The sequence below is a fragment of the Muntiacus reevesi genome, chromosome X, assembly GCF_963930625.1.
Source record: "Muntiacus reevesi chromosome X, mMunRee1.1, whole genome shotgun sequence".
NCBI lineage: Eukaryota > Metazoa > Chordata > Mammalia > Artiodactyla > Cervidae > Muntiacus > Muntiacus reevesi.
The window spans coordinates 97,563,011-97,570,267 of record NC_089271.1 but is presented as its reverse complement, the minus strand read 5'-3'; the positions used below and the strand labels follow the sequence as shown (position 1 = coordinate 97,570,267).

The 7,257-nt window shown below is 56.1% G+C and overlaps 1 pseudogene; it reads right to left on the bottom strand.

Moving 5' to 3' along the window:
• Window positions 1-1,551: 1,551 nt before the first annotated feature.
• On the bottom strand, window positions 1,552-6,379 carry LOC136154611 (protein EOLA1-like; annotated as a pseudogene).
• Between the last annotated feature and the right edge of the window lie 878 nt (window positions 6,380-7,257).

Below are 7,257 nucleotides of genomic sequence, written 5' to 3'. Positions count from 1 at the left end.
TGAGAGGGTGGTTAAGGAAAGAGGAGAAAGCAGGGCCTATCGTGTTCCACAAATCCCCTTAGACAGGATCCACAGGGGTGACTCTAGACCCTGAAAGGCCACTTGATGTCAGGAACGGCCAGTAACACCTCAAGAGAGGCCGGCCCCAGGGGAGCTCTAGGGAGTGCACTTGCTAGGGCCTCATAACCTGCCAGGAATGAAGAGACCTCGTCTTCATAGTTAGGCAAGGCTGGGAAGGTAGTGGGGAGGAGGGTGGCAAGGAACAGCTATTCTCCCCAAAGATGGCTAAAGTGATTAATTTCTTTCAGATCTATCGCAACTCCAACTTTCAGAGAGATAAACCTCTTCTCCTACAGAACATCCGGAGGAAAGGCAACCCCAGAACAACTGCTCAGCCCATCACCAGCGCAACAATGACCCCAAAAAGAAAGAAGCATGCAGTGGTGACCAGACGCTTTCAGTGATTCCATCGCAATGGGTCCACCCAAGAGGCTGACAAGAAGGCCCAGAACAATACACCAACTGCTGACGCAATCCTGAGCCAGTGCTCATTTCTGTTCTGTGGCCTTTGGTATATGGGCAGGGTAGCCGTGTGGGCCAGGGCAAACCATCTCCCCAGAAGCAGGGCAGCCCCAGTTGCGAGGGCACATCCAGTAATGCCACATATGTACCTACAGCTACTGCATGGTTGAGCAATGACTATGTACACCACCTATTTTTCCATCATGATGACAGCCGTTTCAGCCGTGGCCCAAAACAAGGCCCCTGAGGCAGAGGAGGAACAGGAGGAATCCTCAGATTACAAGTGTGCCCTCTGAGCAGTTTAAGAACAACCCCAATCCCTGAGCAGCCAGGTGCCCAGGGACACTCAAAACCACTCTCTTGTAATCAAAAATATATTTCTGGCTCTAATAAAGTATAGCAAAACTCCACAGGAGTAAATAAATAATCAATTGAGAACTGCGAGTCTGTGTTCTTTCTATCTGTCCATGCTATTCACATGGGGCCCTGGGTGAGCCAGATGAGGCTGGAAGCCCATACCCCAGGCAGGCCTCAATCCAGTCCCCATGGTCCCTTTTCATCTGAAGCAGCAACATTTCAAACCCTCAGCCAAGAGTGTGGCTCCCGAGCCAAGTGCTGAGGCCAGCCCAGGACGGGCTGGTCCCTGGTCCTTGCCTGCCTCACAGTAGAAGACCCAGTCTGGCTCCTGACTATGCGGGGTGTCACCTTCCATGAGTCATGCACCCTGAAGCAGAAGGGGCTCCTGCTGGGTCCCCCCAATGATGACCCAAGTTTCTGATTAGCAGCTGAGCGTCTCCAGCTCCTGATCCAGGGGCCTCCCCAAGAGGCCCACCAGAAAGCAGGGTCACCCCACCCACCAAGGGCCTTGCAAACACATGACCCCAAACCCAAAAACAAGTACAAGGTTTTACCAGGTGGACACTAGCCCTTGTCATTCTGCCCTCACAGCTGTGTTTAGGAGCCTGTGTTTGGACCGGGAGTGGCCAGACACTGTGACCAACACACACACTTTGTGAGCCAAGGGACACTTTAGAGCAGGGCAAGGGTCACCTGCAAGGACACACCGCGGCCTGTTTCAGGGCCTGGGGGCCTCTCTGCCTGCCAGAGGCCTCGCCGGCTGCTCAGGCTCAGGCCCGCCCCCAGCCTTCTCCATCACCCCCTGGATACCGTTCCAACATCAGGGAGTTTGGACCAGAACACAGAGGGAAAACCACTAACCAGTTTCCTAACAACACATTTCTCTCAAGCACCCAGACACAGCAGGGCCAAAATGAGTGTCGAGGCCATGTTATTGTAAAGGTCAAATTCCTGCAGACTCTCCCTGAGTCCAGAGCAGCACCACATGAGGGGAGTCCTGGCCCCCAGCCCTGCACCAAGTGGGCAGTGAACCCAAGGGTGGGGCTGATTCAGACCAAACCAGATGGGCACATCCAGGGCAGGACGGCAACTGGATGGTGTCACCATGAGCTAGTCTCTCGGTCACCTTCCACTTGAGAGCCCAGTCTGGACAGGCCTCCTGCCCAAAGGGGATCAGGTGCTCAGGGATGTCCACCTGGAAGATGTCCTTCCCAGCCTTCCCTGGGACAGGCTGCAGCAGCCACCAGGGGTTGGCGAGCACAGTCAGGTACTTCTGTCAAAGGTCGGGTAGCAGGGCTTGATTCTCCCACTTCTACATCTCGTTGGGACCTAGGTTTTCTGGGCACAGCAAAGTGACCCAATGTCCACGAGACCTGTGTGCAAAGACAGGACACAGAAGGAGAACAAGGTGATTAACAGTTGCACCTCCTAGAGACTAAGGAGGAGAACTGGGGTGAACTTGATCCTCTGGCTGAGCCTTTCAGAAGGGTTCACCTCAGCAAAGGGAATTCGGGGTGAGGCCCAGCAGGGGAGGGAGCGAAATGAAAGGTAGAGGCCTGGTACTCCACGAACCCACCAGGACAGGGGCAGCTCTCAGTCTGACGACTGCAGGTCGCAGAGACAGAGCAGGAAGGCTCCGGCAGGGAGCCTGTGGGCATCAGGTCCTCAAGCGATTCACCAACAGGCAGGTGTTGCTGTGGGGCCTCACCCCTGGGCAGTCAGGTGAGTTGCTCAGGCCTGGCTTCCAGTGGTGGGGGTGAGGAACCCAGGTTGGTTGCTGCACTGCCTATCATGATTTCTGTCGGGCACACACACACACACACGGGGACATACATAGATAGACAAATGCCACGTGCAGACCTGGACACGTCTCTGTATCTCAAAACACAAACAAGGACTGAGGCCCACAGTTTTGGTCAGGGACCTCAGGCCACCATTTTCCAGCCCAGGGACCCTCACTACCCCTCTGAGGAAACCTCAGACCCACCCCGCCCCTCACCAACCAGTTCAACAGAAAATAAATGAGCATAGCCTTGGCTGAGATCCAGGGCAGCGCTAGGGGCTAAGCAGGCACCACGTCACTTGCCACCAGTCACCCCATGGCTAAACTTGTCCCTGACCCACATCAAGGCCTGGATGTAGGCGGGGCTCATCCCCAGCCTCTGCTCCAGCAGCTCCTGCCAGGCTGGATCCTCCCAGTCCTGGTGCTCAATGTGGACAGCCAGGGTTCAGTGCTGGGTCCACATAGCATGGACCGCCACCTTGTCTACGGGGTCTTGACACCATTTAAGATGAGACCTGCATAAGGCTGTCGGAAGGACAGACAGCTGAACTTCACTTTCCAGGGTCTCATGTGGTTGTGGAAACAAACCACAAAGGTCAGGAGCCTGACACAGCAGTCTCCAAGCTCAAATCCCTGGGCCGGACATCAGCCCCACATGTCTGAGCATCCTCCAAGCCTGCTGACACAGAGGGGAGGGTCACAGAGGGCTGGCTCCTTCCATCCGTCTCCACGTGGTCTGATGATAGGGGGGTGGTGTCCATCACATGCAGTCTGTGGGGAGGTCGGGAAGGAGGGCAGGACAGCAGGAGAGAGGCACGAGGTGAGATCCAAGACAGAGGGACTCGAAACCCTGGGAGCACTGAGGAGGGAGGATGGGTCCCCTGGCTTCAAAGCCCAGTGGCCAGGTTTTGGTCCTCTCCCAGCAAAGACAGGCACAGTCCTGGGCTTGGCTTGTCCCATCCCTGGTACAAAACCCCATGCCTCAGCTCCCCAGCCACATCCCTACCCAGGCTCTGCAGATCCCCCATCTTAGCCCAGGACTACTGAGTGCAGATCCGTGCTAACCAATCTGGCCTCGGCCCTGAGGCCACCCTGGACCTCACTTGGCCCTGCCACGTGTCTTCCCCACGCCTTTCAGAGCCACCTTCATTCCAGCCCTTCCCGTACCACTTCCTCCACTCTCGGCCGATGCCCTGGACCCTGCCCAGAGCCTAGAGAAAGAAAGAAGGAGAGCAGGATCTACTGGAATGGGCACGATCTGTGTCCTTGCCAGGGCCTGGGATGGCAGGGAACACAGAATTCAAACTTCAAATAATCCACTAGGTTACTGTCACCTCGTTCGATGGCTGAGTAGGCACCAAGAGATAAAGAGATAGCCCATGACTGCAGGGGACCTGACCACAGGCAATCCATACATACTCACATTTATTCTTGTATCTGGAGCGGGGTCTCTGCTTATTGTATGGTGGAGAGTCAGATAAGCACAGCCGTGGGCCTGAACCCCAGCAGGGTCTCAGCACCTAGCAGGGAGCCTACATTTCCACGAGACAGTGAGGACAGGGACAAAGCCCAGAGGAACCCAGCCTAGAGCCTCCTGGGCCTTTCCTTCCCTGACCACAGAAGACAGACAGTCCTCACAGGCCCACAAGGCTCCACGTGATCTGGCTCCTACCCTGGCGACCTGCTCTCCTCGCCCCTGGATTCACCCCCAGTAGCTACAAAGGTCGTCCTTCCATCCTTAGAACATTCCAGTGTGTTCCTACCTCAGAGCCTTTGTAGGTTGTGAGGAGTCACATCATGTCCTTTCAGATTCAGGTGCTGGTGTCTCAATCCCAAGTACCTCAGCGTGAACTTACAGGCAAAGGAAAGGTCTTCACAGAGCTGATGGGGTCAAGTGAGCTCATTAGGTTGGACCCTGCTCTAACAGGACAGCTGTCCCCATACAAAGGACACAGTTAGAGACAGACGGGTACACAGGAGAAACGGGGTGAAGAGGAAGTGGAGCTCTCCAAGCCCAGACACACCCACCAAGGCCAGCAATGCCCTGGATGTGAGTGGGGAGAGATGGGACAGACTCTCCACAGTTCTCATGATAGCCAACATCAGCCAACACCTCGACCTCAGCTGCTGGCCTCCTGAATGAACACGGTTCACAGATTGAGCCACCCAGCCTGTGGGACCCTGACATGACTGCCGGAAAATGAAGCCAGAGGGTCAGCCCTGTCCGGACATCTCTCCACAGGAGCAAGGAGGGAGTAAAGGGATGGCTTATCCAGTCCCAGCACCTCAGGCACACTCCTCCACGTCTGCACATCTTCACGTGTCTGTTTTCACCCTTACATGGTGTCTGTTTACACCTCCCAGTGTCTGGGGTCCCACAAGTTACCGATGCTTCCCTCCTGATGGAAGGGAAGGGAAAACTCATTTGCCAATACAACCACTTGACATGACCACACACTCACTGAAGAGCTATGCAGGAGGAGGCCTGGGGCACAGGGCGCACATCTGAGATGCTGATACACACCAGCAAATGGCCTTCCACAAAGGCTTTCCCCGTTTCCACTCCCCCAACCACAGGCAAGAGTGTTATGTCCTCACGCCCTGGCTGGCACTGAGCATCATCATTCAGTTGAAAGTTTCCCCATGTGCTGGGTGACAAAGGGTCACACTGTTCACTGGGTCTGGCTTGGTACAAGGGACCTGGCTGGCCCCTGGGGTTTGATCATTGCTATATCTTCTACTGGAGTATGTGATTTGATCCCAGGCTTGCCCAGTTTCTGCCATTCAGTTTCTCAGCCAACCTTACCCCTTCCTCCTGAGTGACTCCAAATCTCACCTGTATGGGTGGAATCCCTGAATAAGAAGTGGCTGCAAGCACTCCTATGGCTGAAGCAGAGGGTGCCTACTTGGTGGCTAGAGTAGAAAACACTCTTCTGCCTGCTTGACTGGGCATCTTCACCTTCACGAGGACCAGAGCAACAGGGAGAAAGTCACCAGTGACAATACAGCAATCTTGGACAACAAGCCACCACAGTCTTCTCCTCGGCGGGGTCCTCAGACCATGGGGTCCCAGGAGGGCCCAACTGATGAGAAACACACATGCAGGTTCCCTCAAGGTGTGTTCTGCTCATCACAGCAGCTGGCTTGTCCCCAGAATGCCTCAGCCTGCAGCACAGAAACCCATCCTCCAGGAGTGATGGTGATTTACAGCCCAGGAAACCCCGCAAAGAACAAGAGAAAACGACTCCTCTGCTCACTCTGCCACTCTGGAAGAATCTGGGGGCCACCACAGTCAGTGGGCCACCCTCCATGGACTTGTGGTTGGTCCCCACCAGGAGGGGAACTGCAGACAAGCAACTGAGCCCTGCTTGTCAGGGTCAGGCTCCGGTGGAGATGACTCACAGTGGGCGGGTGGGACTAGTGTGAGGTCACAGTCCAGGGTCAGGGTAGGAGGCTGGAGGGCAGGTCTTGTGGCATCTTCCCATGTGTGCCCCAGAGCATCACCGGGATGCACACGTGAAAGGAAAGCAGGCGGGGGCTGTGGCCCGTGGAGGGGGCCAGGATGTCCGGCTCGGCCCCCTGGAGAGGTTCCTGGAAACCCCCGCCTGGAGGTACCTTCTGAGCATGAGGCAGGTCCCGCCTTCCTGCAAGCAGAGTGAGTCGCGGGTGCTTTGGTATGGCTGGGTTGTGGTACCAGGCAGGACAGTGGTCCGCCATTGGGACTGAGACCACTGACAGTACTGGCTGGCCTCAGTCGTGTTGCACCCACAAATACTGATTGTGTATGGCTTCCCTTACTCACGTAGGCAGGCAGGTATGCAGGCACAATGTTACGTAGACATGCACATACGAACAAAGGCACATTCCCTCGCCGGCCCTGTCCACTAGGCGACAAAGTAAGATCCGTCAGGCTCTGAGGCATCTAGAAGGTCAGGCCGGGAGGAGCCTTGAGACCAGCGGCCTGGAGCACAACGGGGAGGAGGACCAGGAAGTGAGGGGAGGAAGTTGGAGGAGAAGGGCTAGGAGTCTGGGGCTGAAGTGTGGGAAAGTCCTGGGTGAGGAGGAGCCTCTGGAGAAGGAGCTGGGGTGGGGTGGGGCTGGGGCTGGGGTGGAACCACCTGAGGTGTGGTGGGGCTGACAGGGATGAAGCTGTGGGTCCAGGGAACCCACAGAGAGTTCAGCTTCATGGTCGAGGCCAGACTGTGCCCTTTTCAGCCCTTGCCATAGGCGTCCAGTCATGATGGAGGCCAGACTGTGCCCTTTCCAGCCCTTGCCATTTGCGTCCAGTCCATGAGACTCGGTGAGAGTCAAAGTGACCATGACCCAGTGTCCTCAGTGACTGCATCTGAGCTTCAGAGTGGACCCCAGGGGCCAGGGAAGCAGGGAGAGGGGCGGCTTCTGGGCGGAGTTCCCCATCTCTGGGCTGAAAGCCCAGGCTGGCTCCCCTCCAAGCCACCCTGGGACTGCTGGCCCAGTGCTGAGCAACAGTTTATCTGTTCTTTCGCAGATGTGAAGGAAAATCCTCACTATGTTGCCTGCTGCCCCTGGGACCTGAGATGTCTCAGAGAAAGGCAGCTTCACCTTCAAAACTGTTT